This window comes from Cervus elaphus, chromosome 9, assembly GCF_910594005.1.
Source record: "Cervus elaphus chromosome 9, mCerEla1.1, whole genome shotgun sequence".
NCBI lineage: Eukaryota > Metazoa > Chordata > Mammalia > Artiodactyla > Cervidae > Cervus > Cervus elaphus.
In genome coordinates, this window is record NC_057823.1 from 89,553,152 (window position 1) to 89,579,867 (window position 26,716).

Consider the following 26,716-nt stretch of genomic DNA (forward strand, 5'->3'; position numbering starts at 1 on the left):
CAAAACTGGACCCTGGGTCAATAGACAGCCAGATCCAGACTCCTCATATCAGTCCCAGCAGCGAGTGCTGAAATAACATGAAACCCTTTCCTCACCCGGGTGAAGCTCTCCATTTCCATATGTGCTTTATTGTTTCTAGACATTATGGATTAGCCTATTCCCAACTCTCACTGTGCCTTGTGATTATGCTGTTAATGTCACTAGGGCTTTGTTTATTAGGGTGCATGGTCCATTACCAAAAAAAGAAGAAATCATTCAAAATTTATCCTTCAGAAAAGAATCTGGAAACATAAAACGTAAAAATTTGATCCCCATTTTATATATATCCTATTTTAACTCTCTGAAATCTCTTTTAGACTGGATCATTTTGTGAGTTAAAATCAAAATCAGTCTTAATTACAGATATTAAAAGTTAAATAAATAAGCATAACAAGAAAAATAAATATAACAAAAAAAAATAACTGACACTGGCTTTAGCAGTGTATTTCATTTAAAACTCCTATTCTCTCATTGCTGTAACTGCTGATATTCACAATAGAACTGAGATCACAGCATTTATTGACCCTTATTTAATCTTAAAATAAGTGACCCGTTGCTTTTTGCACCAAAATTCATATATGGGAAAAATCCTAACTTTGCCCTTAATTTATATGACTTAAAATATTTTAGTGTAAAATCATTCTTTATGTATTTGCAGTATATTTCAGAAGATATAGTCTTTCTGCCACTAAGCTGAATTTGTTCCCTCTGCCCTGATAAAAATACAAGTTATAGATTTAAGAATCTCCATAGGAATTCTTTAACTTTGTATCAACAGACAAAGAAATCATTCTTGAAATACATCTGATGACATGATAGACTGGTAAAGTCAAATCTCTCCAGAAGCAAAAATTAACTATGATTACTTGATGTAAGACATCACTCAAACCAATCAAATGTTATTTTGGGAAATCATAAATTTATATCCAGCGTCAGTTTGTCACTCATTAAGTTCTTATAAGAATGATTAGGAAATTATCTTAATAAGTAAACGTTAGTCTTAACCTCTTCTTAGTTTGATGGCTTAAAAAATAAGTTTATATCAATCCATTGAGTCCTGCTAAAAGTCTCATCCTGCTTGAAGAGTTATTTATTCTAGTATTAATAAACTTTATCCAGGATTGACAAGGAAATTCCTGCATTGCTTCATTCTGCAACAGATTTGCCTACCCTGTGTTAGGAAAGCTTTCAAAATATGATTTGATAATTATTATTAATAAATATTTACTAGGTACTACTATGTTCCAGGCACTATGTGTGGTACTTGGAATATGTGCAAAGCTCATCATCTAAAAGTGCTCCCATCCACAGAAACTCCAGGAGCAGATTGCAGTCTTGCCAAGGTGTCATTTCAGTGACTGACATGGATCACCACCTCCAGCAGTCAACAATGACAGCAGGCAAAGCTGCTTAAAAGGGAGTTACTTATCCTGCAGCTGTATTTTGCTTGTCACTCTTTGAAAGATGCTTACTTTGAAGATCTCGATTATGTGGAATAGAGGAACAGAGAGGTTCCTATAAATTGAGAAACAGAGAGGTTTTAGAGCTACAAGTGAATCACCTTGTTGGTAGCTCAGAGATCACAGACGACAGAAATATAGTGGGGAAAAGTATGAAAAGGATTCTATGAAGTTGATGATAAAGGAGTCAATTTCTTCCCCAATAAACTTTTTTTAAGTACTACTGCAAGAATAGAACCAAAGAGTGTCCTTTCATTGCCCAAAGGAAGAAAGATCTAATCAATGGATATTCTCCCTTGTTAAGGTATCACAATGATTAGTTCTAGTAACGTCTACTTTTCAATACAAAGTATGCACCACTTAGATTTGCTTTTAAATTACTCCCAAAATAATTGCCTCCATTACTCACTTTCATCTTAATTGAACCTAAGGCAGGAAAAAAAAAAAAAACACCTTAGAAATATCATTGATCATTTATCAATTCCCAAAAATGATAATAGCAAACTTTCTCGGATTGACTCTTAGGTTTTGTTCATCAGTATTTTACAGAATGTTTGAATGAGGCTAGGGGTTTTATATCTGCAGTGATTTCCTTATTTTCTATTAAAATCATGTAAAAATGGTGATATAATTCAAATTTCATCCAATTTATTATGTTTTAAATATTTTCTACATGAAGACAATGAACAGGTATGATCAATGAAAATGTCTAAAAATAGGGCCAAGGCTAACATCTCTTAATTTAGCCTAATCTACCTAAATTACAGTAAAACCTCATTTATTTGAACTTCATTAATTTTAAATGTGACAAATCTATATGGCATTTGGCTGAAGTTGACCTGTGAAGTTAGATGTAGAATAGAACACCAGTTTACCACTTGCTACAAGAATTGGTTAAATTCTCTAAGCCTCCATTTACTTATCTGGAAAATGGGGACAGCCTCTCATCTATTTTTACTTTCTCTTTTCACTCATACTGTTAATACTCTATCCAGTCCTCATACGTCTTCTGCATAAAATAATACAAAGCCTTCTAACTGAACCTTCTGCTTTCATTCTTGCCCACCCAAGCCCTCAAAATTACAGGCTATGAATTACACAGAGACCATTGTGACTTTTAAAATCTAAGTCATAGGGCTGGCACCAGACATGGGCTGGCCGGCCCCACCTCTAGAGGTTGTGCAGCCAGTCATGCCAGGAGGTGGTGCCATCCAAGGGGTCAGCAGCCACTGTGAGAGGCAGGGCCCGGAAGCCGGTGGAGCCAGGAGCCAGCCCTGCCTGCCAGCAGCCCTCAGCAGCTGGCCCTGCACCAACAGAAGTACCTGCACAGTCCACGTAAGGGCCCCTCTTAGAGCATAAGATTGTGCTTCTGATCCCCATAGAACATCTGCTACAGAAAGCCACATCTCCAACATCAGCAAGTACAACTGACCTACCTAATGCACAGAAACAGACAGACATTTAGGCCAAAATGAGGAGACAGAGAAATATGTTCCAAATGGAACTGGAGGAATCAACCTGCCTGACTTCAGACTCTACTACAAAGCCACAGTCATCAAGACAGTATGGTACTGGCACGAAGACAGAAATATAGACCAATGGAATAGGATAGAAAGCCCAGAGATAAATCCATGAACCTATGGACACCTTATCTTTGACAAAGGAGGCAAGGATACACAATGGAAAAAAGACAACCTCTTTAACAAGTGGTGCTGGGAAAGCTGGTCAACCACTTGTAAAAGAATGAAACTAGAACACTTTCTAACAACATACACAAAAATAAACTCAAAATGGATTAAAGATCAAAATGTCAGACCAGAAACGATAAAACTCCTAGAGGAGAACATAGGCAAAACACTCTCCGACATAAATCACAGCAAGATCCTCTATGACCCACCTCCCATATATTGGAAATAAAAACAAAACTAAATAAATGGGATCTAATGAAACTTAAAAGCTTTTGCACTACAAAGGAAACTATAAGTAAGGTGAAAAGACAGCCCTCAGATTGGGAGAAAATAATAGCAAATGAAGAAACAGACAAAGGATTAATCTCAAAAATATACAAGCAACTCTTGAAGCTCAATTCCAGAAAAATAAATGACCCAATCAAAAAATAGGCCAGAGAACTAAACAGACATTTCTCCAAAGAAGACATACAGATGGCTAACAAACACATGAAAAGATGCTCAACATCACTCATTATCAGAGAAATGCAAATCAAAACCACAATGAGGTGCCATTACACGCCAGTCAGGATGGCTGCTATCCAAAAGTCTACAAGCAATAAATGCTGGAGAGGGTGTGGAGAAAAGGGAACCCTCTTACACTGTAGGTGGGAATGCAAACTAGTACAGCCGCTATGGAAAACAGTGTGGAGATTTCTTAAAAAACTGGAAATAGAACTGCCATATGACCCAGCAATCCCACTCCTGGGCATACACACTGAGGAAACCAGATCTGAAAGAGACACGTGCACCCCAATGTTCATTGCAGCACTGTTTATAATAGCCAGGACATGGAAGCAACCTAGATGCCCATCAGCAGATGAATGGATAAGGAAGCTGTGGTACATATACACCATGGAATATTACTCAGCCATTAAAAAGAATTCATTTGAATCAGTCCTAATGAGATGGATGAAACTGGAGCCCATTATACAGAGTGAGGTAAGCCAGAAAGATAAAGAACATTACAGCATACTAACACATATATATGGAATTTAGAAAGATGGTAACGATAACCCTATATGCAAAACAGAAAAAGAGACACAGAAATACAGAACAGACTTTTGAACTCTGTGGGAGAAGGTGAGGGTGGGATGTTTCGAAAGAACAGCATGTATACTATCTATGGTGAAACAGATCACCAGCCCAGGTGGGATGCATGAGACAAGTGCTCGGGGCTGGTGCACTGGGAAGACCCAGAGGAATCGGGTGGAGAGGGAGGTGGGAGGGGGGATCGGGATGGGGAATACGTGTAAATCTATGGCTGATTCATGTCACTGTATGACAAAACCCACTGAAATGCTGTGAAGTAATTAGCCTCCAACTAATAAAAAAATTAAAAAAAAAAAATGTTCCAAATGAAGGAACAAGACCAAATCTTCGAAGATCAACTAAACAAAGTAGAGATAAGCAACCTACCCAAAAATGAGTTCAAGGTAATGACTACAAAGATGCTCAGTGAACAAGCATGTTCAGATGCTTGGATGCTAGGATCCTAGCATCCTAAAGATGCTAAGGACAAGAATGGATCACCACAGTGAGGAGTTTAACAAAGAGTTAGAAAATATAAAGAAGACTCAAACAGAACTGAAGAATACTATAACTTAAATAAAAACTACACAAAATGAATCAACAGAAATTTAGGTGATGCAGAGGAATGGAAGAGTAAATTGGAAGACAGAGTAGTAGAAGTCATTCAAGCTGAAGAGAAAAAAAAAATTTTTTTTTTAATTTTTAATTTATTTATTTATTTTTTCAGTGGGTTTTGTCATACATTGACATGAATCAGCAATAGATTTACACGTATTCCCCATCCCGATCCCCCCTCCCACCTCCCTCTCCACCCGATTCCTCTGGGTCTTCCCAGTGCACCAGCCCCGAGCACTTGTCTCATGCATCCCACCTGGGCTGGTGATCTGTTTCACCATAGATAGTATACATGCTGTTCTTTCGAAACATCCCACCCTCACCTTCTCCCACAGAGTTCAAAAGTCTGTTCTGTATTTCTGTGTCTCTTTTTCTGTTTTGCATATAGGGTTATCGTTACCATCTTTCTAAATTCCATATATATGTGTTAGTATGCTGTAATGTTCTTTATCTTTCTGGCTTACCTCACTCTGTATAATGGGCTCCAGTTTCATCCATCTCATTAGAACTGGTTCAAATGAATTCTTTTTAATGGCTGAGTAATATTCCATGGTGTATATGTATCACAGCTTCCTTATCCATTCATCTGCTGATGGGCATCTAGGTTGCTTCCATGTCCTGGCTATTATAAACAGTGCTGCGATGAACATTGGGGTGCACGTGTCTCTTTCAGATCTGGTTTCCTCAGTGTGTATGCCCAGGAGTGGGATTGCTGGGTCATATGGCAGTTCTATTTCCAGTTTTTTAAGAAATCTCCACACTGTTCTCCATAGCGGCTGTACTAGTTTGCATTCCCACCAACAGTGTAAGAGGGTTCCCTTTTCTCCACACCCTCTCCAGCATTTATTGCTTGTAGACTTTTGGATAGCAGCCATCCTGACTGGCGTGTAATGGTACCTCATTGTGGTTTTGATTTGCATTTCTCTGATAATGAGTGATGTTGAGCATCTTTTCAGGTGTTTGTTAGCCATCTGTATGTCTTCTTTGGAGAAAAGTTTAGTTCTTTAGCCCATTTTTTGACTGGGTCATTTATTTTTCTGGAATTGAGCTTCAAGAGTTGCTTGTATATTTTTGAGATTAATCCTTTGTCTGTTTCTTCATTTGCTATTATTTTCTCCCAATCTGAGGGCTGTCTTTTCACCTTACTTATAGTTTCCTTTGTAGTGCAAAAGCTTTTAAGTTTCATTAGGTCCCATTTGTTTAGTTTTGCTTTTATTTCCAATATTCTAGGAGGTGGGTCATAGAGGATCCTGCTGTGATTTATGTCGGAGAGTGTTTTGCCTATGTTCTCCTCTAGGAGTTTTATAGTTTCTGGTCTTACATTTAGATCTTTAATCCATTTTGAGTTTATTTTTGTGTATGGTGTTAGAAAGTGTTCTAGTTTCATTCTTTTACAAGTGGTTGACCAGCTTTCCCAGCACCACTTGTTAAAGAGGTTGTCTTTTTTCCATTGTGTATCCTTGCCTCCTTTGTCAAAGATAAGGTGTCCATAAGTTCGTGGATTTATCTCTGGGCTTTCTATTCTGTTCCATTGATCTATATTTCTGTCTTTGTGCCAGTACCATACTGTCTTGATGACTGTGGCTTTGTAGTAGAGTCTGAAGTCAGGCAGGTTGATTCCTCCAGTTCCATTCTTCTTTCTCAAGATTACTTTGGCTATTCAAGGTTTTTCATAGCATTACAGGCTCACATCAAGAAACAAGAAAAAAACCAAATAAATAACCTAACTCTACACCTAAAGCAATTAGAGAAGGAAGAAATGAAGAACCCCACGGTTAGCAGAAGGAAAGAAATCCTAAAAATTAGGGCATAAATAAATGCAAAAGAAACTAAAGAGACCATAGCAAAAATCAACAAAGCTAAAAGCTGGTTTTTTGAAAAAATAAACAAAATTGACAAACCATTAGCAAGACTCATTAAGAAGCAAAGAGAGAAGAACCAAATTAACAAAATTAGAAATGAAAATGGAGAGATCACAACAGACAACACTGAAATACAAAGGATCATAAGAGACTACTACCAGCAGCTCTATGCCAATAAAATGGACAACTTGGATGAAATGGACAAATTCTTGGAAAAGTATAACCTTCCAAAACTGAACCAGGAAGAAATAAAAGATCTTAACAGACCCATCACAAGCAAGGAAATCGAAACTGTAATCAAAAATCTTCCAGCAAAAAAATTTTTTTAAATGAGGACAGTTCAAGAGACCTCGGAGAAAACATCAAATTATAGGGGGTCTCAGAAGGAGGAGAGAGAAATGGGCATAAAACTTAACAGAAGAAACAAAAGCTGAAAATGTCCCTAACCTAAGAAAGGAAACAGACATCCAGGTTCAGGAAACACAGAGAGTCTAAAATAAGATGAACCCAAAGATATCTATACCAAGACACATTATAGTTAACGTGGAAAAGATTAAAGATTAAGAGAAAGACTTACAAGCAGCAAGAGGAAATCAACTGTTTACAAACAGGGAACTCCCATAAGTCTATCTGCTGACTTTTCAGCAGTATTAGAATAGGGAGCAGTATTATATATTCAAAGTGAAGAAAGAAAAAAATCTGCAACCAAGAATAATCTACTTATTCAGATTTAAGGAGAGAGAATGAGTTTTACAGATAGTGAGTGAGTGAATTCGCTCAGTTGTGTCTGACTCTCTGCGACCCCTTGGACTGTAGCCTACAGGCTCCTCCATCCATGGCATTCTCCAGGCAAGAGTACTGGGGAGGGTTGCCATTTCCTTCTCCAGGGGATCTTCCTGACCCAGGGATCAAACCCGGGTCTCCCGCATTGTAGGCAAACGCTTTACCATCTGAGCTACCAGGGGAGTCAGATAAGCAAAAGCTAAGAGTTCAGCAGTGCTACATTGGCTTTACAAGAAATGTCAAAGGGACTTCTCTAAATAGAAAAGAAAAAAATACAACTAGAAATATGAAAATTACAAAAGGAAAAATCTGACTGGTAAAGGCAAGCACAGAGTAAAGTAGGTCAACTACTTACAGAGGCAAGTTTTCAGGGATACAAGACTGCCTCAGGAAAAAAACATACTCAAATAAGTGATCTAACTTTATAGGTAAAGGAACTAGAAAAAGAAGAACAAAATTGAAGTTAGTAGAAGGCAATAAATGAAGATCAGAACAAAAATAAATGAAAGAAAACGTAAGTAAAAAAGATATTGGAAATTTAATTTTTGAAAAATTAAAGAAACCTTTTAACAGATTCACTAAGAAGAGGACCCAAATAAATAAAATCAGAAAGAGAAGTTACAACTGACACCACAGAAACACAAAAGGTCATTAAGAAATGACAAAAACAATAATATAGCCTAAAACATCCCCCAGTGGGGAATCAGGAAGAAATAGAATATATGAAGAGACCTATTACCAGTAATAAAATTGAATCAGGAATTTTAAAAAAAAAAAAACCAACAAACAAAAGTCCAGGACCAGATGACTTCACAGGTGAACTCTACCAAACACTTAAAGAAAAGTTAATATCTTTCCCAAACTACTTCAAAAAATAAAACTGAAAAGGAAGTTTTCAAACTCATTCCACGAGACCAGCATCAACCTAATAACAAAACCAGATACAGATCAAAAAAAAAAAAAATTAAAGACTAATAAAGCTGATGAAAATAGATGGAAAATCCTTCAAAATATCAGCAAAGCAAATTTAACAATACAGTAAAAGGATCACATACCAAAATCAAATAGGAGTAATTCCAGATACACAAGGATGGTTCAATATCCACAAATCAATCAGTGTGATACACCTTAACAAACTGAATAATAAAAATTGTATGATCATCTCAATAGATGCCAAAAAAACTTTTGACAAAAATTCAACATTTATGATTAAAAATACTCAACAAAATGGGTGTAGAAGGAACATATCTCAAACTAATAAAGGCTGTATATGAAAAGCCCACAGCTAACAATATAACATCATACAAATAGTTGTTTTTTTTGAACTGTGGTGTTGGAGAAGACTCTTGAGAGTTTCTTAGACTGCAAGGAGATCCAACCAGTCTATCCTAAAGGAAATCAGTCCTGAATATTCATTGGAAGGACTGATGCTGAAGCTGAAGCTCCAATACTTTGGCCACCTGATACAAGGAACTGACTCCTTGGAGAAGACCCTGATGCTGGAAAAGATCAAAGGCAGGAGGAGAAGGGGATGACAGAGGATGAGATGGTTGGATGGCATTACCGACTCGATGGACATGAGTTTGAGCAAGCTATGGGAGTTGGTGATGGACAGGGAAGCCTGGCATGCTGCAGCCCATGAGGTCACAAAGAGTTGGACATGACTGAATGACTGAACATCACACTCAATGTTCATGGTGAAAAGTTGAAAGAATTTCTTCTACAATCAGTAACAAGGCATGAATGCCCACTTACACTTTTTCCAACAATTGAAACTCTAAGCCTCAGCTATCATACAAGAAAAAGAAATAAAAGGAACCCAAGTTGGAAAGGCAGAAGCAAAACCATCACTGATTACAGATGACATGATACTATATACAGAAAAATCCGAAAGATGCCATCAAAAAACTGTTAGAATAAATGAATTCCATAAAGTTATAGGATACAAAATCAATATACAGAAATCTATTGTGTTTCTACGTGATGACAACAAGCTATCAGAAAGAGAAATTCAGAAAACAATTTCATTTACAATTACATTAAGAAGCAATAAAATAGGGCTTCCCTGGTGGTAGAGTGGATGGGAATCTGCCTGCTAATGCAGGAGACGTGGGTTTGATCCCTGGTCCAGGAAGATTCCACATGCCATGGAGCAACTACGCCAGTGTGCCACAACTACTGACCCTGTGCTCCAAGGCCCATGAGCCGCAACTGCTGAGGCTGTGTGCTGCCAACTACTGAAGCACGCACGCCCTCAAGGCTGCCCACAGCGACTTCTGGAGCCCCGGTGCCTACAGCCCGTACGCTCAACAAGAGAAGTTTCCTCCATGAGAAGTCCATGCACCACAACAGAGAGCAGGCCCCACTCTCCACAACTATAGAAAACCAGTGAGTGGCAACGAAGACCCAAGACAACCAAAAATAAATTAGTATAAAATACCTAGGAATAAATCTAACCAAGGAGGTAAAATACATGTACTCAGATAACTATAACACACTGAAGAAACAGAAGACAAACAAATGGAAAGATATATCATGCTCATGGACTGGAAGAATAATTATTGTTAAAATGATCATACTACACAAGGCAAATCACAGTATCAATGGCATTTTTCAAAGTACTAGAACAAATAATGCTAAAATTTGTATGGAAACACAAAAGACCCCAAAGAGCTAAAACAATCTTGAGAAAGAGGAATAAAGGTGGAGATGTCACAAGCCCTGATTTCAAAGTATACTTCAAAGCTACAGTACCCAAGCAATCTACGTGCCCTTAGACAGATATATGGATAAAGATGTGCTACGTACAGACACACACGTGGATAGGCATATTACTCAGCCATTAACAAAAATGAACTCTTGGCACTTGCAACAGCATGGATCGATCTAGAAGGTAAAATGAATGAATAAGATAGAAAGATAAATACATGATCTCACTTACATTTGGAATCTAAAAATCAAAACAAACAAAACAAAAACATACTTATAGATACTGAGAACAAATGGGTAGTTACTATAAGAGAGGGTGGTAAGGAAGCGGGCAAATTAGGCAAAGGGGATTAAAACGTACAAACCCCATATAAAGGAAACATATCTCAACTTAACAAAATCTATTTGTGACACACCCACAGCCAACATAACACTGAACAGTGAAAACCTGAAAGCCTTCCTGCTAAAATCTGGAACAAGACAAGGATGCCCACTCTCACCACTTCTTTTCAACACAGTGTTGGAAGTCCTAGCCACAGCAATCAGACAAGAAATAAAAAGTATCCAGATTGGAAAGAAAGAGGTAGAACTGTCATTATATGCAGAAGACTTAATAATATATATAGAAGACCCTAAAGATGTCACACAAAAACTACTAGAACTGAAAATTCAGCAAGGTAGCAGGATCCAAGATTAACATGTAGAAACTGGTTGCATTTCTTTACATTAACAATGAAATATCAGAAATAACCCTCACAGACTTCGGACAATACTACAAAGTTACAGTAATCCAAACAGTGTGGTATTGGCACAAAAACAGATTTCTGGATCAATGGAACCAAATAGAGATTCCAGAAATAAACCCACACACCTAGAAATTAGTCAGTCTTTTAAAAAGGTGGTAAGAGATGGCACTAGAGGTTTAAAAAAAAAAAACCTGCCTGCCAATGCAGGCGACATAAGAGATACAGGTTCAATCCCTAGGTCAGGAAGATCCTCTGGAAGAGGGCATGGTATCCCACACCAGTATTCTTGCCTGGAGAATCCCCTTGGACAGAGGAACCTGGATGGCTGAAGTCCATAGGGTTGCATAGAATTGGACATGACTAAAGCAACTTAGCATGCATACAATGGAGAAAAGACAGTCTTTTCAAAAAGTGATACTGGACAAGTGGGCAGTTCTAACAATGAAGTTAGAACACATCCTCACACCATACACAAAAAATAAACTCAAAATGACTTAAAGATTTAAATATAAAAGATGACACGAGAAACCTCTTAGAAGAGAACATAAGCAAAATATTCTCTGACATATACTAATGTTTTCTTAGGTCAGTCTCCCAAGGCAATAGAAATAAAAACAAAAATAAATAGAACATAATCAAATTTATAAGTTTTTGCACAGCAAAGAAAATCATCAACAAAATGCAATGACAATTTATGGGCTGGAAGAAAATGTTTACAAATGATGTGAGCAACAGGGGCTTAACTTTCAAAATATATAAACAGTTCGCAGAACTCAACAACAACAACAACAAAAGAATCCAATCAAAAAAAGAACAGAAGACTGACTAAACAGACATTTCTCCAAAGACGACATTCAGATGGCCAGTAGGTAAATGAAAAGATGCTCAACATCACTAATTATCAGAGAAATAGAAATCAAAACTGGAATGAGCTTTGTAATAAGTTATAAGGAGAAAAAACTCCAGAAAAGAGTAGATGTAGATAGATAGATTTGTATAACAATCACTTTGCTGTCCACCTGAAACTCACGCACCATTGTAAATCAACTACATGTCGATTTCTTTGAAATTTTCTAAAAAATGAACACTGCAATGAGGTACCACGCCACACTGGTCAGAATGGCCATCATTAAACAATCAGTAACAAATGCTGAAGAAGGTGTGGAGAAAAGGGCACCTTCCTAAACTGTTAGTGGGAATGTTTACATTTCACTCTGGAGAAGTTTACATTTACATGGAGAAGTGTACAAAGTTTCCTCATAAAGCTAGATATAGAGGTGCTGTATGATCCAACAATCCCACACCTGGGCATATATCCGGACTAAACTGTAATTCAAAAAGATACACCATGTTCATAGCAGCAGTATTTACAACAGCCAAGACATGGAAGCAACCTTAATGTCCACTGATATATCAGTGGACAAAGATGTGGTACATACATACAATGCAAGACTGCTTAGTCATAAAAAAGAATGAAATAATGCCATTTGTGGCAACATGAATGCTCTAGACAATATCATACTAAGTAAAATAAATCATAAAGAAAAATACTACATGATATCACTTATCTGTGGGATCTAAAATATGACACAAATTAACTTATCTACAAAACAGAAACAGACTCACAGACATAGAGAACAGACTTATGGTTGCCAAGGAGAAAGAGAGATAGGGGAGGGATGGATTAGAAGTCTGGGATTAGCAGATGCAAACCATTATATATAGAATGCATAAACAAGGCTCTACTGCAGAGCACAAGGAACTATATTCAATATGGAATAAACCATAATGGAAAAGAATATAAAAAATATATAGTTACCTGTATGTAACGATATTAACTAAACCACTTTGCTATACACCAGAAACTAACACTGTAAATCAACTATAGTTTAATAAGAAAATGATTTTAATAGCAAAAAAGAAGTGCAAACCCCAGTTATATTAAAATAAGCCATAAGGATATAATACAGCATAAGGAATATAGTCAACAATAGTGTAATAACTTTGTATGAGGATAGACTGTTACTAGGTTTATTGTAGTGGTCATTTTTACAATGTATACAAGTGAAAATCATTATGTATTTAGTACATGTGAAACTATCATAATACTGTACATTAACTATATTTCAATCAAAAAAATTTACCTCAAAAGGTTTAGAGTAAAAAAGAAAAAAATCTAAGTCAGAAAATATCGTTCTTCTGCTCAAATCTCTGTAATGAATAATCAAATCTCATGACTGATAAGGCCTACATGAGCTCCCCATCAACCCACTTCTCTAACTTCATCTCTGTTTTATTCCCAGATTTATTGACATATTATTGGCAAATGGAAATTGCACTATCTAAGGTGTACAGTGTGATGTTTTCAAATACATACACATTTTGAAGTGATTACATTTTTAAATAACTAGTGAAACTTATCAAAATATCCATCACCTCAAACAATTACTTTTTTCTTTTGTGTACAAGAACACTGAAGATCTACTCTTTATACGTGTTTTGTAGTATACTATAATTTATTATTAACTATAGTCACTAATCTCTACATTAGTAGAGATTATATAACTTATTCTCTATAACTTATTCATATTATAACTCAAAGTTTATGCCTTTTGACTAACATCTCATTTCCTCTACCCCCAGCTCCTAGGTATCACTATTTTGCTCCATTTCTATGAGTCTCACTTTCTTAGATTCTACATGTAAGTGAGGTCATGAAGTATCTGTCTTTCTGTGTCTGCTTTATTTCATGGATCAACATTCTCCAGGTTCATCCATATCATCACGAATGGCAGAATTTCCTTCTTTGTCAAGTTTGCATAATATTTCATTGTGTGTGTGTTCAGTTCCATTATGATGGAAGATCCAAATTAAGATATCTCACCATTAATAACTATGGTTAACTACACAATAGCCGATAAAACTTTTACTAAATCAATGTTAGTGCTATACACTTAAAAATTATCAGATCTGGGTGTGGTGATTTTAAAATATGGTGCCAAATTCTTCACCATTTCTCATATTAGGAGGGAGGGTCTACCTCTCCTCCACATAAACCTGGGAGAGCTGTTGCTGCTTTAACTAAGGAGTACAGACTTGCCAGGCTAGGTCAGTACATGTCAATGCAGCTTCTACCTCATTCTCTGGGGATGCTCACTTTGGAAGTAAACCAAGTACCATGTAAAATGTTTGGCCACAGAGAAACCTCATAGTAAAGAGGCCATCTGTAGGTGCTGCAATAAACAGTCTCCGCTAAGCTCCCATCTGATGACCAGCATCAACCGGGAGACATCTTGGATGTCAGCCTACAGGGATTCATGAGAAATTCCAAGTGAAAACTATCCAATTAAGCCTTTCTTAAATTTCTGACCCACTTAAGGAATTGTTTTACATTTCTAAGTTTGGGATCAATTCATTAAAAAGCAACAGAAATTCATATATCAAGACATGTAAAAATTGAGTTTATTATCACATCCCACTTCACATATTATTCTGGCTCTTCTTTCCACATGGTAAATCAACCCTGAATATTCATTGGAAGGACTGATGCTGAAGCTGAAGCTCTAATACTTGGCCACCTGATGTGAAGAACTGACTCACTGGGGAAAAAAACCCTGATGCTGGGAAGATTGAGGGCAAGAGAAGGTGGCAACAGAGGATGAGACAGTTGGATGGCATCACTGACCCAAAGGATGAGTTTTGAGTACACTCCAGGAGATAGTGAAGGCCAGGGAAGCCTGGTGTGCCGCATTCCGTGGGGTCACAAAAAGTCAGACATGACTGACCGACTGAAAAACAACACCACCACTTCACATATTATTCTGACTCTTCTTTCCACATTTTAAGAAAATGATCCATGTTAAATGTAGTCAAATACAAACACTGGCTTTGAATCATAAGAAGATAGAAAAATATTAAAACTGAAAGATACTGTTGATTTTGGTCTCCTGAAAATGCCACCCATGAAGTCTGTGGCTTACCAGGAGAGTCTGAGTTAACGGCAGGAGAAGTCCAACTACAGGCTGGCAGACCAAATTCAGCCCACCCCGTTTGTACAATATAAAATAAAATAAAGATGGTCCACAAAGTCTAAAGCAGTTATTATCTTGCCCTTTACTAAAAATAACTACCAACTCCTGAAGTTAGAGAACAGCGAAATTGAAATAGGAACATAAGTTCTTTGACTCATATACCAGTACTCTTTTTTTCACTATGCTGCCTAGACAAGAATAAAATTTTACATTAAGATCAGCATATTTCAATAAACATTAAGTTTGTGACTCTGTGAGTCTAATTCACATCACTTTTTGAAATTTTGTGAAGACTTTATTTTTGTTTTGGGGGTTGTTTAGTTTGGTCCTTTTGTTTTGCTTTTGGTTTTGTTTTCAAAGAGAGGAGAGTTAGCCACAGGAAGAAAAATATACATTATTTAAATTTTTCTGGGATATTATCAGTAAAGGAAAAGAGAAGAAAATTGATATCTTAGATTAGAGGTTGGCAAACTTTTGCTCTAAGGGCCAAAAATAATTTTCACTTTACCAACCATACAGTATGCGTCACAGCTACTCAGCTCTGCTGGTTAACTTGAAAGCAGCCATGGAGTGTTATTCGCTCAGTCATGTCGGACTCTCTGCGATCCCATGAACTGTAGACTGCCAGGCTCCTCTGTCCCTGGGATTCTCCAGGCAAGAATACCGGAGTTGGGTTGCCATTTCCTTCTCCAGGGCATCTTTCCAACCCAGGAATCGAATCAGTTCTCCTGCATTGTAGGCAGACTCTTCACCATCTGAGCTACCAGGGAAGCCCGAAGCAGCCGCAGACAAGGCTTAAATGAATGTGCGCGCTGTATCCATTAACACTTTATTTACAAAAACAAGTGGTGGTCCAGAGTTAGCCTGTAGTCCTAGCTTGTCAACTCCATCTCACATGACTTGGGGACACACACACGCGTGGAGATGCAATGCTTAGGGTAAGAGTACAGTTACAAATTCTACACAGAGAAGTAGGGGATGTCAGACACGAGGTTCACGTAATAATATTTTGCCTGTGTACTACATGTTTTGCCCACTATACTCTAATACTTAATAAATACTTAATGCTCAGTTTGAGAATAATATTGAAAGAGTTGAGTCAGTACTACTGAAAAATCTCTTAAGATAAAATTCAGTCTTTATTATTACATCTTGAAAGCCTTACCTTTTTCACAGCTTATTTATTTCTCCAAGAAATCAAAGAAGGCCATTCTAGATTTCAATAGCCCACTAAAACAGCCACATCCCAGCCTGAGAACCCTAAAACAGTGTCTTTTATCACTTGGTTGCCAAACTTTCCTAAACACAGTTTTCTTAGACTATGTGAGATTATTTTTTTTCCCCTACTTTTCAAAATCTCTGAAGTTCTTGCAATACCAAAAAAAAAAAAAAAGGCTTATTCTTACCAGTTAGTAGAGGACATTCCACTTTCAAAGGGAGAGAATTTCTAAATCCCTCCACAGTGCTTTACACTATCATAAATTTCCTAGACATGCTGTCACCTACATAAAGGACCAGCAGCGCCTAAATGACAGCCACTCTGGGGCAGAGTGGGTAGGGTGAAGAAGACAGTGACCCAGCTCCCACTGCACACATCTAAAGGTGATACTAAAGACATCTGGGAAAGGAGCCTGCTTTATCTCTCAACTGAAAATAAATGCCTAGTTGAACAAAAAATAAAATAAAATTTTTTCCAGTGCTAAAAGCAAGTAAGTGGATTTTCCAGAGATTCAAAAAGAAAGAAAATATTTCCTTTGTGCCTAAGATATACATAGATTCAAAAAGATTTTTTAAAGGATTAAGTAAGCAACCAATCAATTAGACATTTATAGTGATATTAATTATATAAGTATATAATAATGGGTATACGCAGTAATCATTATAAAAAGCAAAATACAAACATTATAGTATTGTTTTCAATCATTTCAATCTAAAGAAAAGGAAATTCTGAAGTGTTTGCTTTGAGAGCTCATAGAATTATCCACGTGTGAAAAATCCAAAATTGCTGTAAAGTGTAAAAATTATCCTTTCTTCCACCTACAGGTAAGTCAAAATTGCTGTGCAAATTTTCTTCAAACTTTTTGAAAAGGAATTATCCAGAAAGGAAAATGTCTGAAGCTACACAATAGAAACTTCAGAACAGAAGGAAACTATTTTCAGTGCTGACTTCTACAGCACACAAGCAAAATAAACCACCCTCATGTACACACACACACACACACACACACACACACACACACACACTAGTATATGTTTACTAACTGATTCAACACATTTTTACTGAATGGCATGTAAATTAATTTGCATATGATGTGTGTGTGCGCACACATAATTTGCACACACACATAACTTGCAAGATACGCTATGTTTGTGCACACAAATAATTTGCACATGTATGTATCATATGGATGTAACCCTGTGTGTTAGCGTATCTGCCAGAGCAAAGTCAAGGACAAGGTCTAAGGGTGAGGAGGACATATAGAGGTAAGGTGACATCCGACCACCTAAGGGCACCTGAAATCATCCTCTGAAGCAGGTTATGTATACACAAATCCTATAAAGGTGGATGTTAGAGATCATAGTGGGAATGTAGATGAGCGAAGAGTGACATGAACTGTATCCTTCTAGAGGACAGAAAATGTCAGCGGTGGGTAAAGACGGAGAGAACACACTCTTGGGATAGGACATGGAAGGAATGGAAAAAAGATAAGCTATGCTTCCATGATTAATGAAAAACAGTTACTGAAACTGGGAATTCTCTACAACTTTTAAAAAATGAAATTATTTTTAAATATTTCTGAAGTTGCATGAACGGTTGCTTAAATCTGTGGGGTTTTTGACTGTAATTTACAATGGTGAAAATCACTGTTTAGCTTCTAAAGTAAGAGAATGGAACAGAATAAAATCCAACATGGAAGAATACTAAGCAGTAATTTCTGCAGAGATGAAAACTCTGTCATTATGAAAGTCAGATTCTAGATTTTCAAACTAACAGCAATCCAGTTTTTTATTCAGATTTAGACACATGATACAAACATATCAGAAGTTATTAATTCATAAAAGAAGTTAAATAGAAAAAACTCTTGGCCCTAAAAATCAAGAAAAAAACAGTTCATTTTTAGAAGTGGCAAGAATATCTTACAAAATGTAGGAGGAAAAACAGAAATCAGAGTATTACCTGATTTTTCCTAGGCGACCAATATTCCTCTTAAGAGAAAATGGCCCACTGTGAAGCTGAGGCGCGAAGAAGACCTGACTATTTAAGACTCAAAAGTCTCCCTAAGGGACAGAGCATTGAAAAGAAGTAGAACTTAGTCTAGAAAAGTATTCAGCAGAAGCTTTCAAAGGCTTGAAAACAATCGATTTACCACCTTTAACTCCAAGCTTCCCTGGAGCATCCAACTTCAAAGCCCAAGGTCTCTGTATGCTGTCCTTTAGACAGAGCACCAGACCAAGTCAGGTCACCTGCTGCACTTCATTCCCACTTAGACCAGTCCAGGACCTCATGTAGACAGCCAGATAAGACCACCTTCTGGGTGCAGAGGAGTTCGGGACATGCCACCCCAAAATATGCTGCTTTGGTATATTATTTTGTGCTGAAACCTCATAGAAGCTTTCTCTGAGCTACCCTCATCTGCCTAAAGACAGATCCTCCAAAACAATTCAGTTTCCATAAATTTCACCCCTCACTACAGAAATTTTATCAACCAGAGAAGATGGACTCATCACAGAAGAGGAGACTAGAAGTCCAGCCCACCCCCTGACAAACTTTGTCACAAACCGTCACACCTCCCATCTCTCCTTCTAAGAGCCCTATAGCTTTCCCCCAAATTATTTACTTTCCACTAAGCAGCCCACACTCCCCTTCCCTTCCCCTATTAATACAGTATGTTGTTGTTCAGTCGCTTAGTTGTGTCCGACCCTTTGCAACTCCAAGGACTGCAGCCCGCCAGACCTCCCTGTCTCTCACCATCTCCTGAAGTCTGCCCAAGTTCATGTCCGTTGTATCGGTGATGCCTTCCAGCCATCTCATCCTCCAATGCCCTCTTCTCCTTCTGCCCTCAATCTTTCCAACAAATCTGGGACTGCTGGATTTCCCTGGTGGTCCAGTGGTTAAGAATCTGCCTGCCAACGCAGGGGCCACTGGTTCGATCCTTGGTTCAGGAAGATCCCACATGCTATAGGGCAACTAAGCCCATGTGCCACAAGTACTGACCTGTGCTCTAGAGCTCCCATGGAACAACTACTGAGGCCCACACGCCTAGAGCCCATGGTCTGCAACAAGAGAAGCCACTGCAATGAGAAGCCTGCATCCCACAATTAGAGCAACCCCCACTGGCTGCAACAAGAGAAAGCCCTATCTATGCACAGCATACATACATAAAGAAGGCCCAGCACAGCCATAAATAAATAAAAATGTTAACAGTAGAGGAAAAGTCTTTCCTCCCCTATAAATAGTCTCCTCCCAGCTCCACCCAGCAGGCTGCAGGCTGCCCAGGACAGGTGCATCAGAAGGAAACTTTTTCAATTTTTTAAAGGGAAGAAAATAACCTTTAATATTTTGAGCAAGATGATAATTTCCTGGTAGGTTATATTGTAATAGCACTTTTGTTAAATAGCAAGCATCTCAGTGGGTTTCCCTGGTGGCTCAGTGGTAAAGAATCCGCCTGCGAAGGTAGGGGACAAAAGTTGGATCCCTGGGTTGGGAAGATCCCCTGGAGTAAGAAATGGCAACCCACTCCAGTATCCTTGCCTGGAAAATCCCAAGGACAGAGGAGCCTGGTGGGCTACAGTCCGCGGGGTTGTGAAAGAGACAGAGACGGACACGACTTAGCAACTGAACGGCAACAGCAAGCATCTCAATGTCACATTCATTTTAAGAAGTCTTTGGGAGAAAATAATAATAATAGTGGCACATAAGGAGTTGTTCCAGGATGTGAATGCTTTTCCAACACCAAAGTGAATTGTGTCTCTGTGGCTCTCCTGGACCTGTGCAGGGTGACCCAGAAGCCATGCCCCAGCAGCTAGTGCATTCCATGTCCCAATTCAACGAGTGCTGGGAGTTTGGTCCTTGCCTCTCCCAGGCCTAGATTCACCTTCCCTACCAGAGATTGCTGATAGCAAAAGCCACCCTGCTCAGCCATCACAACTAGTCCACAGCCAAGTTGGCTGAAACTTCCCAGCAGCACATCCAACATGGCTAACAAGAATCTTTGTTCCCAATACATTTGATCATCAAAATAGCCTTGCATTCCCTCCCTCCCTCCCCTGCCCCACCCCAGAGAAGGTCAGTTTTGTTTCCATTTCAAGTAGTTTGATGTGTGGTAATTGGAGGGAGACACAAATTTTGAACATGAGCTTTATGTTGTGACTAACATTAACTTAAATACCCTCCATCAAGGAGTAGGACTTTTCCGCCAAACTGCCTTAAAAACCCACCACAATTTTTTTTTGTTGTTTCAGAAACCCACAGTGCAATCTGCAATGCATTATACATTTTAAGCAGAGACTCTTATCTATACTTTCTTGTGCATTCCCAAACCCCTTAAAATATTGATCAGACACAGAGCCCACATTCCAAGACCAGTGCCACAATTTTGCTGCAAGCTAAAGGAGAAAAGATTGAAAGTAACAGATGTTTGCATTGCCTAGTCTAGTTATTTTCATGACTTCATCAACAAATGCAAAGTTTTAAATTAGAAATGTACTATAGTACTATTGTTCCCTATGGAAATTTCTAACTAAAACCAGTCTAAGAAATCATTTTCAAACAAAAATTCTGCCTTTGGTTTAAACAGGAAAAAAAAAAAAAAAAAAACGTCTTAGAAGGGAAGAAAGTTCAGTCTGATGAGCAGCCCTCTTTCCGCTCCAGCCAGCACCACATTGGGGAACAGGATCCGATGGGTGGTAACTGCTCTAGCAGACTTGGTGACTCCATGGGGCGTGTTCCCCGGGTTCCTGCTGGGCTCCTGCTGTCCAAAAGGGAGGCAGGAGGGAATGCTCGCAGCCACGCTACGGCAAGAATGTCTTGTGGATCTGGTCCCACCATGCTTGGGACAGCTCCACATGAGGTATCCTGACTCACTTCAAAGGCAGGAGGGCTTTAGAAGCCCCTCCAGAAGGCTTGTCTGCGTCAATTCAGCCATCCACACTGGGCGTCCCCCACTAGGTTTTGCATGCCTGGGAAGGAAAGTTATTAGCTCCCTCCTGGACTCAAAGGAAGAGTGAGCAGAGTCCATTGTTCCCTCTCAAATCTGCATTGTTGGTGGCTGTGGCTTCACATATTAGCCAGTTCAAAGGCACAGCAACACAGGGCTTAAATTATACAGGATTTCAGAAGAGCTCAGAGGTCCAATAGAGCCAATTTTACTTGAATGTAAATTTATAGGAGGAAATCAATATCTTGTTTTTGTTCCTAAAATCCTTTTATCCCAAGTCTTGCATGCAAGCAGTCTTACTGCTCTCACCCACTATGATTCCTTCATTCTCTGAGCTCTAAAAAATACATCCAGTATCTGCTGCCAACTAAGCACTTTATTAGATACCCACCTGTATTAACATTTTTAACACTGCTCACCCAGTTGATTTTGAGTGTCTTAAAGGTAGACAGAATGGCTTACAGTTACTTCCAGGACCGACCATGGGATAATGGGGATGAGGGATCCAAGAGAACCATTTGGCATAAGCTTCATATTCAAAATAAGACTCCAGTTTAGATTTTTGATATCTCCAAATGAAATTATACCTAAACTTTCATAGACGTACTGGCAAGAGTTTTGAAAAGAAGCATTTCATCCAACAACTTTAAATTCATCACAGTTTCTATGATCCTTTTTGGCATTACTTTATTTTTTAATAAAGTAAAAAATAGGAGCCTCCAAAAAAGAGAAGAGGCGTGGTTTACCTCAGATTTTCTATAGCGTCTGGTATCATGTTACAAAAGATACGCTCATGAGGAAAACACTCCCTAATGGTCAACAGATATTTTTGTAGGTGGAAGGAAGATGTATAAAACTGGCATGGACTTCCCACACAACCAGAAGTCAGAGGCCCTAGGGCCACTGAAAAGGACCCCAGCTAGACTGGCTAGCTCCCACCACCAGAGCAATTGTGTTTTCAGGTCCTTCCTCCTTCCATATGAAGCAATACCATGAGTATCAAAAGAATACTCTCTTCTTTTGATAATGAGCACCCTTTAAGATGCTTTTGAACTGTGGTGCTGGAGAAGACTCTTGAGAGTCCTTGGACTGCAAAGAGATCCAACCGGTCTATCCTAAAGGAAGTCAGTCCTGAATATTCACTGAAAGGACTGATGTTGACGCTGAAACCAAGACTTTGGCCACCTGATACCAAGAGCTGACTCATTGGAAAAGACCCTGATGTTGGGAAAGATTAAAGGTGGGAGGAGAAGAGGACGACAGAGGATGAGATGGTTGGATGGCATCACCGACTCAACGGACATGAGTATGAGTAAACTCTGGGAGTTGGTGATGGACAGGGAGGCCTGGTGTGCTGCGGTTCATGGGGTCACTAAGAGTTGGATACAACTGAGTGACTGGACTAAACTGAAGCCTTTAAGAACTTAAGTGATAAGGTAGCCTTTTGATACTTAAACTAGTAAAATCCAGAGACAATGGCTATATTTAACTTGTTTCAAGAGAAAACCATGTAGGAACCTATCACGTACAACTAAAGGTTTCAAAATATTCCCTGATTTCATCAAAGGTAGTTTCTGAAAGTGATCTCAGGAAAGCAGGACTAGAATGTGACGGTACTATCGTCAAAAGTCCCATATACTCTTTGGAGAAAGATATTATGAAGCAGAGTGTGTGAACAGTAAAGTGAAACAAAACTTAGTCCTGAATATATTGTGTGAGTTCACTTCGTGAAGAGGCTCCAGGGCAGCTTGTCACCTTGTGGTGACACCTCCAAAACTGTCCTTATCTCCCGGGCACCTCCTTCGGCCCCATTCTTGATTTTAGCTGATGTGGTCATTAGCCCTGTCCACCAATTTTTTCTGATGCTTTCTGGAACTCTGTGGAATGGCATTGCCTCATTCTTCTTTGCAATTGTGTATGCCCCCGTAAATTGGTGCTGGAGATATGTGATTGATTTAAGAGCCAGGAAATGATTCACTGCATGTCTATTGTCCTGCCTTGACCAGCCTAGATCACAAAAGCACAGAGACGGAGCTGCCTTCTCCCTAGACCCTGAATTAAGAAGAAGCAGAACTCCCCAGCTGACCGGTGGGGGCTATACGCCATGAGGAAAAGTAAGCCTTTATTATTTTAAGCCATTAAAACCTTGGGATTATTTGTTGCCACAGTATAAGTGGCCCTATTCTGCCTAATAAGAGCAGATATTAGTTCACAATGCTTAATCTTCTACCCCCTTAAGTGAAGTACCTTTGGGGTTACACTGTTATATTCCCAGAGATTGTAGAAGCCACAGGATAAGAAAGATCCATATTATAACAGCATCCACTGGACTCATTAATTTTAAGTGGTTTTTTTTTTTAATACTTGAAAGTTGCTAAGAGAGTAGCTCTTACATATTCTCACCATGAAAAAGAAATGGTAATTATGTGACATGACAGAGGTGTTAACTAACACTAAGGTGGTAATAATTTTTCAATATAAGTGTATCAAATCAACACATTGTTTATCTTAAGCTGACTGTTTTATGTCAATTATATTGCAATAAAGCTGGAAAAAATAAAGTGATCTCCTAGAAAAAAGTAAAATGTTATTTTTCATTAAGACAAAAACATAAATGAGATAAAAAATGCCATAAATTTTTAACATAAAATAGAAAACAATGAATTTTGGAGGCATAGATTCAGAAGAGGAAACAAAGTAATTAGAGCAGAAGAGGGACCTTTGAGAGGAGTGGCCTCAATGAACAGAAGAGGAGACGGAGGTGCAGAGAATCTCTGTGGCTCACCCAGTGGCATTTAGTGTCGTCCAAGTTCACTTATTCTAATTCCAAAACTCTTCTGCCACCTTGAGTGTGTAGAAAAATGGTTCTCCTGGTGTTAACAACACAAGGGGAGAGACAGCTCCCCACGTCAGAACCAGACATCTTCACTACCAACATTTGAGGGTCATTCCTTAGGTTGGTGGCAGTGCAGTGGCTGATCCCAAGATCAAACCATCAAACGTTCACTGCAAGAGACGTCTACCAAATACTCTGCTTGCCTTCCTTTCCCAACTCCTCATCTTATCCAGGTGGAAAGATTTTTAAAAAATAAAGATTTGCCTTCCCCTACCTCTACATGCTGCCACAATTTTCCACCTTTTGATTTTTATAATTTAATCAGTTATCTCTATTTTGGACCCATGAAATATACTGAGCTTTTTTTTATATATTTAATATGCCTCAGAGAAGATTCTTCAGTGGTAAACAATCTCTTTTAATAGATGTCTTTGGAACAAGGCAGGGTTTAAATAATGGTAATGTTTGGAAGTAACATTTATGTTTTCTTTTTTAAGTTGAAACTTAAGTTGTTTTTCTTCAGACTCTTTTGGAACTCTAGGAACCCAAGTGGAAAAGGAATAGCCTCAATAAATGAAGAAAACGACTTAAAAATCATCATCCACCCTTAGTCCCAGTCTTTCAGTGCTGACAATGCATGTATAAGATGGTTTGATCTGAAACTCTAGAAGCAACCTAGCTGACATGCTTTGTATCTATAAAATCAGTGATTTATAGACGATTTAAGATCAATAGCTTGTAAATCAATATTCAAGCTGTGGTCCATTCCTACTACAGACGTAACTGCGTGCTTAGCTTTGAGAGATGGTCTTCACCATGTAAACTCCAAGCCATGCAATATCCATGAGCTCTGAAGCACATTAATGCTTACTCATTTCTATGCACATCATTCACCAAAAAAGGAATTTCTTTTGATTTTTCACAACTCCCTGCTTACTTCTGGAGAGTAAAACTCTCACAAATGAACTTCTATTGTCCTGTTATACTCTCAGTAAATGGATTTTTTCCTGTGATGCTTTATAGATGAGACTTGTTTCTCGAACAGTGGACACCACCCCCAAGTCAGATTTTAGTAATTCTATTGCCATTACAGCTGCAGAAGTCGTTAAGATATTTCCAAGTTTCTAAATGCCACAGGATGGACTCCATCCTACCTGTCCAAATTGTCAAAATCTTGCCAAATTTTCTCTGCCAGGACCACCTCCCAGCAGCATTTCACTTCAAAGCTTTCACTCAGACTGTTTTGATATGTAGACACGTATCCCACGTCTATGTTGCACAAACTTTTCTCTCTGCCAATCAAAATTTCTGCTCACCCTTTGAAAGTGAAAGTGAAGTCACTCAGTTGTGTCCGACTCTTTGCAACCCCATGGACTGCAGCCCACCAGGCTCCTCCGTCCGTAGGATTTTCCAGGCAAGAGTACTGGAGTGGGTTGCCATTGCCTTCTCCAACATACGACAATAGTCTCTCCCAAAAGTTGTCTGCCCTTTGGAGTCATCCTAAAATGAAAGCCAAATCTCAGATGACCTCGATGGGTCATTCTAGCAAACAGACCCACTTTCAGCAGTGAGGCAAAAACATCTGATAAAGCCAGGTGGTAGAAATTTGACAATGCAGCAGACAATGGACATGTGTTAGACATAACAAGACGAAATCAGCAGCTGGCCACTGTCAGCTCATTCCCTCCAGAGACACTCCACCTCTGGAACAGCCTGCATCACAAAGGTGGCCCCAGAGCACAGGCATCACTGACACAGCCAAGAGATCCGAACTCGAAAAGGCATGCCCCTATGTCATATAAGCAAGTTTCTCACTATAAATAAAGACGGAAGCAGATCTCTATTACTTTTGGAAGTAACAGAAGTTATAGTTCTATACATATTTCAATGCTTTGGCTGTGCGGTTGGTTTAGCAGAGAATGGGAAACTTTCAGTGTTTTTTCTGCACCAGCCCGTGATCCTGTTGATGGTAAATCAAGTCACTTTTCACAGCAAAACAGAGATAGATGGCTGCATGCATGAACATGTACACACACGCACACACACACTCATACACCACCTTCCTTGGACTTGACTTTTTAGGTTAGCATTAGTTAATGTGCACTGCAGGTGGCCATCCATATAGAAGTAAAATGCTATCTTAAAAGCTGCCTTCAGTTTGTCCCTGTTGTTCCAGGGCAGCAATTCTCAACCAGCAGTGATGAGGCCCACAGGGGGCATTTGGCAAAGTGTGGAGACACTCTGGGATGTTATGACTGGGTGGCAGTGCTCCAAGCATGCTGCTAAACATCCTACAATGTACAGGACAGTCTCCCACAACAAAGACTTGCTAGGTCCAAAATGTCAACAGCGTCAAGTTAAAGAAATTTCTGTTCTAGGGGTAAAAGCAATATATAATCTTATGTAAAGAGACCTTTTTTTTTTTTTTTTTTTGGAGTAGGGGGGAATTACTTTAATGGTTCTTTGTTTTGTGCAAAAGAAAAGGCCAAGTATTATTCTGAAATAGGGAATTTCAGACTCTAAGGCCTAATGATGGCTTTGTGAGCAGCATTTCTGTGGAAACCAGTATGGTGCTAACCTCCTTTTAAATTCCTTGGCCAACGTGAGAAATTTTAACTGCCTAGGACCCCATGGGGCCTGCCTGGGACAGATCCCTCCCCCATTATCTTCTACTTTAGCTCCTCTCTGAAATATCTAGATAATAGTATCTGGTGCACA

The 26,716-nt window shown here is 38.7% G+C and overlaps 1 long non-coding RNA gene across 1 annotated transcript in view; it reads right to left on the bottom strand.

The window, feature by feature from the left end:
* LOC122700595 overlaps positions 1-26,716 on the bottom strand; it is a 336,313-nt gene that overhangs the window by 271,829 nt on the left and 37,768 nt on the right. The window lies entirely within an intron of this gene.